This window comes from Protopterus annectens, chromosome 8.part0, assembly GCF_019279795.1.
Source record: "Protopterus annectens isolate FY-2018-M chromosome 8.part0, PAN1.0, whole genome shotgun sequence".
NCBI classification, from domain to species: domain Eukaryota; kingdom Metazoa; phylum Chordata; order Ceratodontiformes; family Protopteridae; genus Protopterus; species Protopterus annectens.
Genome location: NC_056741.1, coordinates 150,281,292 through 150,288,168, shown reverse-complemented (window position 1 = coordinate 150,288,168; position 6,877 = coordinate 150,281,292).

The window sequence follows — 6,877 nt, the reverse complement described above, 5'->3', positions numbered from 1 at the left end:
GATCTGCAGTCATTGGACTGCATATATATCTGTCGGCCTTATCAGATCCAAGCATGCTGAAAATGTTGAAACATGATGACAAGAAGTCTAAGATGACATCTTTGTTTAATTTAGCAGATGCATTTCGATATCAAGTTGGACTGGAACTCAAACCAGAAGTAAACAAAACTGACACAGCAATTGAATGTGCTAAAAAAATACTAAGAGAATATAAGGAAATTATTCAGATGAGAAGGAAAGGAAACTGGAAAATCCATAAATGTAGTGGCAAATACAGAGATCTTCTAGAACAATCTCATGTTGACCAAGTTTTGATCCAGGAATTGCTAAGGGGAGGCAACTTAAAAGCAAAAAATAAAAAGCTAATAATGATGGCCCGGGATAGTGGGACTATATACACATTGGTTTATAATGTCCAGTGAAAAGATGGGAGAAACAGACAAATTCGAGTTCTGCCATACAGAGCTAGAAAGTGTTGCACATTCTTTTGCTGGGATTGATACAGTAATGGCAGAGGGCCTCTATAATGAAAGCCCTGATAATATGACAGGACTGATGAACTGGGGATTGTGCAAACACTGCAGTATAGAAGTAGCTGAGAAGCATTGGAAACCTGAACAACAAATATTACAGAGAATGCTGAACTTTGTGTCACATATGATCACCCCTTACCAACAATTCAAAAAACAGATGCAAGAAAAACAGAAGTAGTAGTCCATGAAAAACAAATGAAAGTTGCATTGAGTATTGAAATTTGCTACAGCTATTGTTTACAGTGTCTTATGCACAGAGAGAGACAAAGTCCGTAAATACCAGGATATGTAGGCAGAAGCGAGAAGCAATGTAAGATACCGAGACATTTCCAACAGTAGTAGACACAGGTCTAATACAAAGAATTTACACTCATAGTTAAGTATGCTACCAATACATGTAACCCTGTATGAGTTATAGAAAGATGCAACTCTGGGCACATTGTAGATGCTGAGAAGAGCACTATTGGTTAACATCAAAGGCTGAAACTGTACCCTGACCTAGGAATGGGGTCCATTCCTGTCATGGTATTGGAAACCTAAAAATACTTGGAGAAATTAAACTGAGAAGACACTTACAATGCTCAGTGAACTTTGCTGATTGGCTAGGGCACTCTTTGCTTGAATGGCTGACAGTAATCCATTAAGAAATGTAGAATTAATAGAAAATAAGAGATTTCCTAACATCTTTAGAAATATGGGAGAAAGGACTCAAAAAAAAATACAGACCTGTGTAACCTTGGTGTCCTCATAGTGACATGAGGAGAGACACAAAATAAAACCAAACCTCTTCTTTCTGTAAAAGTTAGGCAAACTAGTGTTCTGTCATAAGAGGCTAATTATAATGCTCAGTACAGTTGCTGATTGGCTAGTGCACCCATCACTCATGTATCTGACATGAAACCTCATGGAGATATAGAAATGGTACACAATAGTATTCCTTGCAGCTTTAGAATTGCTGTGGGGAGCACCCAGGTCACCCCTGATGATGTTTCCTTCTGGGACATCATGAAAATCCTGAAACAAGAGGGGTGGCTGGTCCTCCCTCCAGCCTTTCCCAGAGGAGTCAGTATAGCTGGAGGCTTTTCATGCCCAGCCCTCTACCTCTTGAATCTCTCCACCCACTGACGAGCTCAAATTGATCATGCAATGGGCCTTGAAGATTCCTGAATCCATTGATCCAATCCCCAAGAGGCCTGACTGGATCCTTTCTGCCCTAAAGAAGAGCAGAATTGGGCTAAGGGTATCCCCATAGATACCATGGTGATAGTGGCAGCCACAAAGAAGGAACTTGCAGAGGAAATTCTTACTATCCATCCTCCTAACAAGGAGTCTAGGGCAATGGACAAGCTTGGGAAGTGCATTTACACTTCAGTGAATGTCACTCTCAGGTCTTTGAACTACATGGCGCACTTTACCAGGTTGCAGAGAGATCTGCTCAAAGAGCTATCAGATACTCTCACAGGAGCAGTAGCCAAAAAAGTTCAAGACAAAGGTACCTCTCAGCTCGCCACCCTCGAAGCCAGACCTCTCAACCATACCGATCTACTCATTTGTTACCGAGTTTTGGGGTCCAAATGAAGGGATGCCATGATTCCCGAGTGGCACCCCTTCATTTCCAATTTTTGTCTTTTAGTTTTGTTAATTTTTTCAAAGTTTGGGCTGTCGGAGCTGACGTCATCACGTGCGCGATGATGTCAGCTCCGTTAGGGCTATCAGCCAGACGGAATTGAGCTCCTTGAACTCGCGGCATTTCCGGCGAGCAGGAAACATTTGAATCATTATTAGCAGCAGCCAAGAGCAGGAACATGCATTACGCATTCATCGGACTGTTTTGGAGTTGGGTTATGGATATAGCAGCCGCAAGAGCGAGCAACAAACAGGAGTGGATTCATTTCAGCGAGCAGGACTGTTTTATAGCAGCCGTGGATTTATTTCATCGAGCAGGACCGTTTTGGAGTTGCATATAGCAGCCGCAAGAGCGAGCAACAAGCAGGAGTGGATTTATTTCAGTGAGCAGGACTGTTTTATAGCAGCTGTGGATTTATTTGAGCAGGACCATTTTATAGCAGCCGCATGTTTGGGACAAGCAGGAGTGGATGTATTATTCAGCAGGACATCGCAAGAAGGATTGGAGTCGGGCAGACTAGCAGGTTTGGAGTGTGTGTGTGTGTGTGTGTGTGTGTGTGTGTGTGTGTGTGTGTGTGTGTGTGTGTGTGTGTGTGTGTGTGTGTGTGTGTGAAAATGCCCCAATGTATTGTCTGAGCTTTGTCTAGATGTTTTGAGCTAAGAGTTGTCAGCTAAGGCTCTGTTGTTTGTCCAGGCTTTTTGTGCTAAGAGTTGAGAGCTATGGTAAGAAGTGAGAACTGAATTCACTGCATGATAGCAATTAAGTTTCATTCTTCCTATTTTGTAGGGGACTGCTGATCTGGCATAGTGGTATGTTGTTCTGACTGTAGTGCATAGGGTCCCGGGTTCAAGTCTTGCCAGTTTAATGCATGGTGGTAACACATTTTATTCTAACAACTTTCCAAAATTATACAAGCAATGTTTAAAATGTGTCCCTGATAAGTCTCTAGCCACCACCACTTGTGAGCTTTGTCCAGGTTTTTGTTCTAAGAGTTCAGAGCTATTGTGAGAAGTGAGAACTGAATTTGTATTCCCCCATTATTGGCATTGTTTTTCCAGGTTTTTTGTGCTAAGAGGTTGACAGTATGAGAACTGAATTCACTAAATGATGGTCATTAAGTTTCAGTCTTCAATTTTTTTCAGGAAACTGCTGATCTGGCATAGTGTTATGTTGCTCTGACTGTAGTGCATAGGGCCCTGAGTAAAAGACTTGCCAATGACATGCATGGTGGTAACACATTTTATTCTAGCAACTTTCCAAAATTATACAAGCAATGCTTAAAATGTATCCCTGGTTTTTGACCTTTTGCCGCCCCCCCCCCAAAAAAACTGAAGTTGGAAATAAGTGCGAGAAGCTGTGCAAGATGCCTATGGCTTGCACTACTGTCATTCTGTTTACAGTGTGGGTGTAGAGGTAGACTTTTATGGTGGAAATGTTCTGAACTGGGCAGTTTTTGTCATTATTGGTTCATGCATTTTGTTTCTTGCCTATGGTACAGCCTACTAGACAAATGTTTAAGCAATAAATTTAAAATGTGCTCTGTCTAACAAGTGTGCTGTATTATACAAGGAATGTAACTTAATAAAATCAGGAAGGTGTATCAAATAAAACAACACATGTATGTTTCTTGTTTTGAATGCAAGGGGCCAATGATTTGAAAACAGCCCAAAGGTAATCTTTATCCACCACTGGACAGATGTATTTTCTTTGGATGTGGTGTGTGGGTTTCAGTGCTATTTCAATGAATGTGAGTTTCAAGGGCAGAGAAGTTTTAATGCCAAGTCTATTTTCATTGTGAGACAGTATTGCTTTGTTTAGGAGATGTCTGTTAGTGGTTGTGCATTGTTGTGCTGCAAAATGTAAAAATAAAACCCAAATAATCATTGTAGAAGTAAAGCAGTATGCACACATTAGTGTTTATGGTAAATGGGTAGAAATTGCCAGGTAATGAGACATTGGAATGGCTGCAGGGGGACTCTGGTGCCATATGTTGGTTGCCTGTTCTTCAGTTTGCGTTTGAAAGTTGCTATCCCACAATTCCATTGGAGTGGATGGGGTTACGTAATTATGTATGAAAATTAGATGTTAATCAGCGAACAGATTTGTACTTATTTTTCATGGGCCTTGTCCAAATTTTTGATGTTTCCAGGTTGAGAGGTATGCTCGAAGCAATTTCTAACTCATCCATTAGGCTAATTGCCCATGCAGCTGGAGCGACAATAGCAGCAGGTTCAGGTGTAGCCATTAGGAGAGATGCCTGGATGCACTTGTGTGACTTTGCGGAGCCATTTAAATCTTCATTCGTCAATGCTTTGTTTGATGGAACATCCCTTTTTGGACCCAAGGTAAAAGATACACTGGTCAGATGTGAGAAAGATGGGAAGACTCTTTCTTATGTGGGCTTACGCTTCTCCACTCCTCAATGGTCTTACTCCAGGGAGCAGAGAAGTGAGAGGTTATAGTTCAAAAAGTCCCCAAGGGCCTTTCCAGGACTTATGTGGCAAGGACTTTCACCATGGCAGAGAAGGAAGTAACAATGGAAAATGCCATCCTACAGGCAGAGGTGGCCCACAGAACCAGGGGTCCAGAGATTCATTCTCTGGTAACTCCTACCAGCACTTCTGAATGGAAGCCCAATTGCCTTCCTCTGGAGGCAGTCATGGGATGATTATCCCTGCACCAATCTGCTTGGCTACGGATAACATCAGACACATATGTGCAGGGAATCATTTCCAGAGGTTACATAATTCCCCTTTCCTCAAATCCAAAAACACAAAAAAGACTCTCGGATGTTCCACCCAGTCACAGGGATGCAGCAGTCAGAAATTCAAAAACTGCTTGAGAAACGAGTCATCCAAGGTGTCCCACAAGCCCAAAGAGGGTCTATTTTGGACCTCTGCCAGTTCAACAAGGCAGTTCAGCAAACCAAATTCCAGATGGTCTCGGTACAGTCAATACTTCCTTTCTTGAAAAAAGATGATTGGTTGTGCTCTGCATTCAAATTCAGAGAAACTTTATTGTCATTTAGGACCACACAAGTGCAGGGTCTATATTATCTTGTCTAAATGGCATAACAGCGAATGCCATTTCAGTGACAGATACACAGTAAACTACAAATAATCCATAAGCTCAGGTCAATGATTTTTCCTAGAGAAAAAAAAATCACTTGGCTGTCACCATGACATTGCCCTTTACCCCACTGTAGTGCGATCTCAGAGTTGGTATATTTAGGTAGGGTGGTGTGGGGGGCATAGCCTCCCATATTGGGGAGGGTGTTTGGGGCAAAGCCCCCCACTTTGAAATGTTTTAAGTGGTGTGTTGTGTCTTGTTTGTTTACCGATTTTTTTTCCCTAGGAAAAAAGTTGGTGATCTGGGTTTTTGCTGTATTTGCAGTTCGCTGTTTATTTGTCAGCAAAATGGCATTCGCTGTTATGCCATTTTGACAAGATAATATAGACCCCAAGTGCAGCCTAAATGAAATTACAAATGTCAGCTCACAAGAGAAATGCAGCGCAAATAACATAGATACAGCAGTATCAAATAATAACATAAGAAAGAAAATAACACGTAAGATATGCGAGAGGTAGTTCACATTACATAAACACATTCAATACCCATTATCCAGTGATAAATAATAAATAAATACCCACCACCAAGCCCCTACACTGTTAAGATAGAGAATAAATAGAGACTAGTTAATAGCAGCTGTTTAGTTACCATATTGCACTTGTTAACCTTAGACGTGACTCAGTACAGCCATTATATTGCATAATAGTAATGCTGGCGGTAATTGCTCAGAGTAGCAGGATTAAATGAAAAAAAAAAAGGGTTCAGTGTATCAGGTATTATGGTTGATGTCTGTATTAATAAGTCTCACAGCTGTAGAATACAAACTGTTCCTGAATCTGGTAGTCCTACAGTGGAAGCTGCAGTACCTCCTTCCAGATGCAAGTTGTTTGAACCAGTTGTGGGCCATATGGGTCGAATCAGCAAGTATTTTATATGTTCTCGTTCTTGCTCTTTTAAAGAAAAGCTCCTTTCCTATAGATCTGTAGATCTTCAGAATGTGTATTACTATATAAAAATGGACAAACACTCCAGAAGATTCCTGCACTTCTAGCTTTGAGCCAGTCTTTTCCAGTTCAGAGCACTGCCCCAGGTCTCACCACAGCTCCCAGGGTGTTTACCAAATGCATGGGAGTGGTGGCAGCTCATCTCAGACTGCAGGGATTTCGTGTTTTCCCTTATCTCAAAGACTGGCTCCTTACCGCCACCACCAGGTGTCAACTAGAACAAGCAAAATATTACACCCTGCATCTTTGTGCTTCATTGGGCATTTCAATAAAATATGAAAAGTGAAATCTACAACCTACTCAACAATTGGAATTTATCAGAGTCCTAATAAACACTATTATGGGAATCACTTTCCAGTAGACAGGGTTCGAAAGATCATATCACAAGTAAACCATATAGTTCAGAACAAAAGTGTTCCAGCCAGACTCATCCTACAGGTGCTGGGCTGGATGTCAGCCTCTATAACTCTAGTTCTCTTGGCCAGATATCACATGCAGATTCTACAGTGGCTTCTAGCCTCTCAATGGTTGTTAATGAATCAGCCAATGTCATACCTCATCTTGATCACCAATCGCTGCAAACAAAAACTGCCTTGTTGACTCCATTCCAATGAAATTCTTTCAGGCTGTCCTTTCATCCTTCC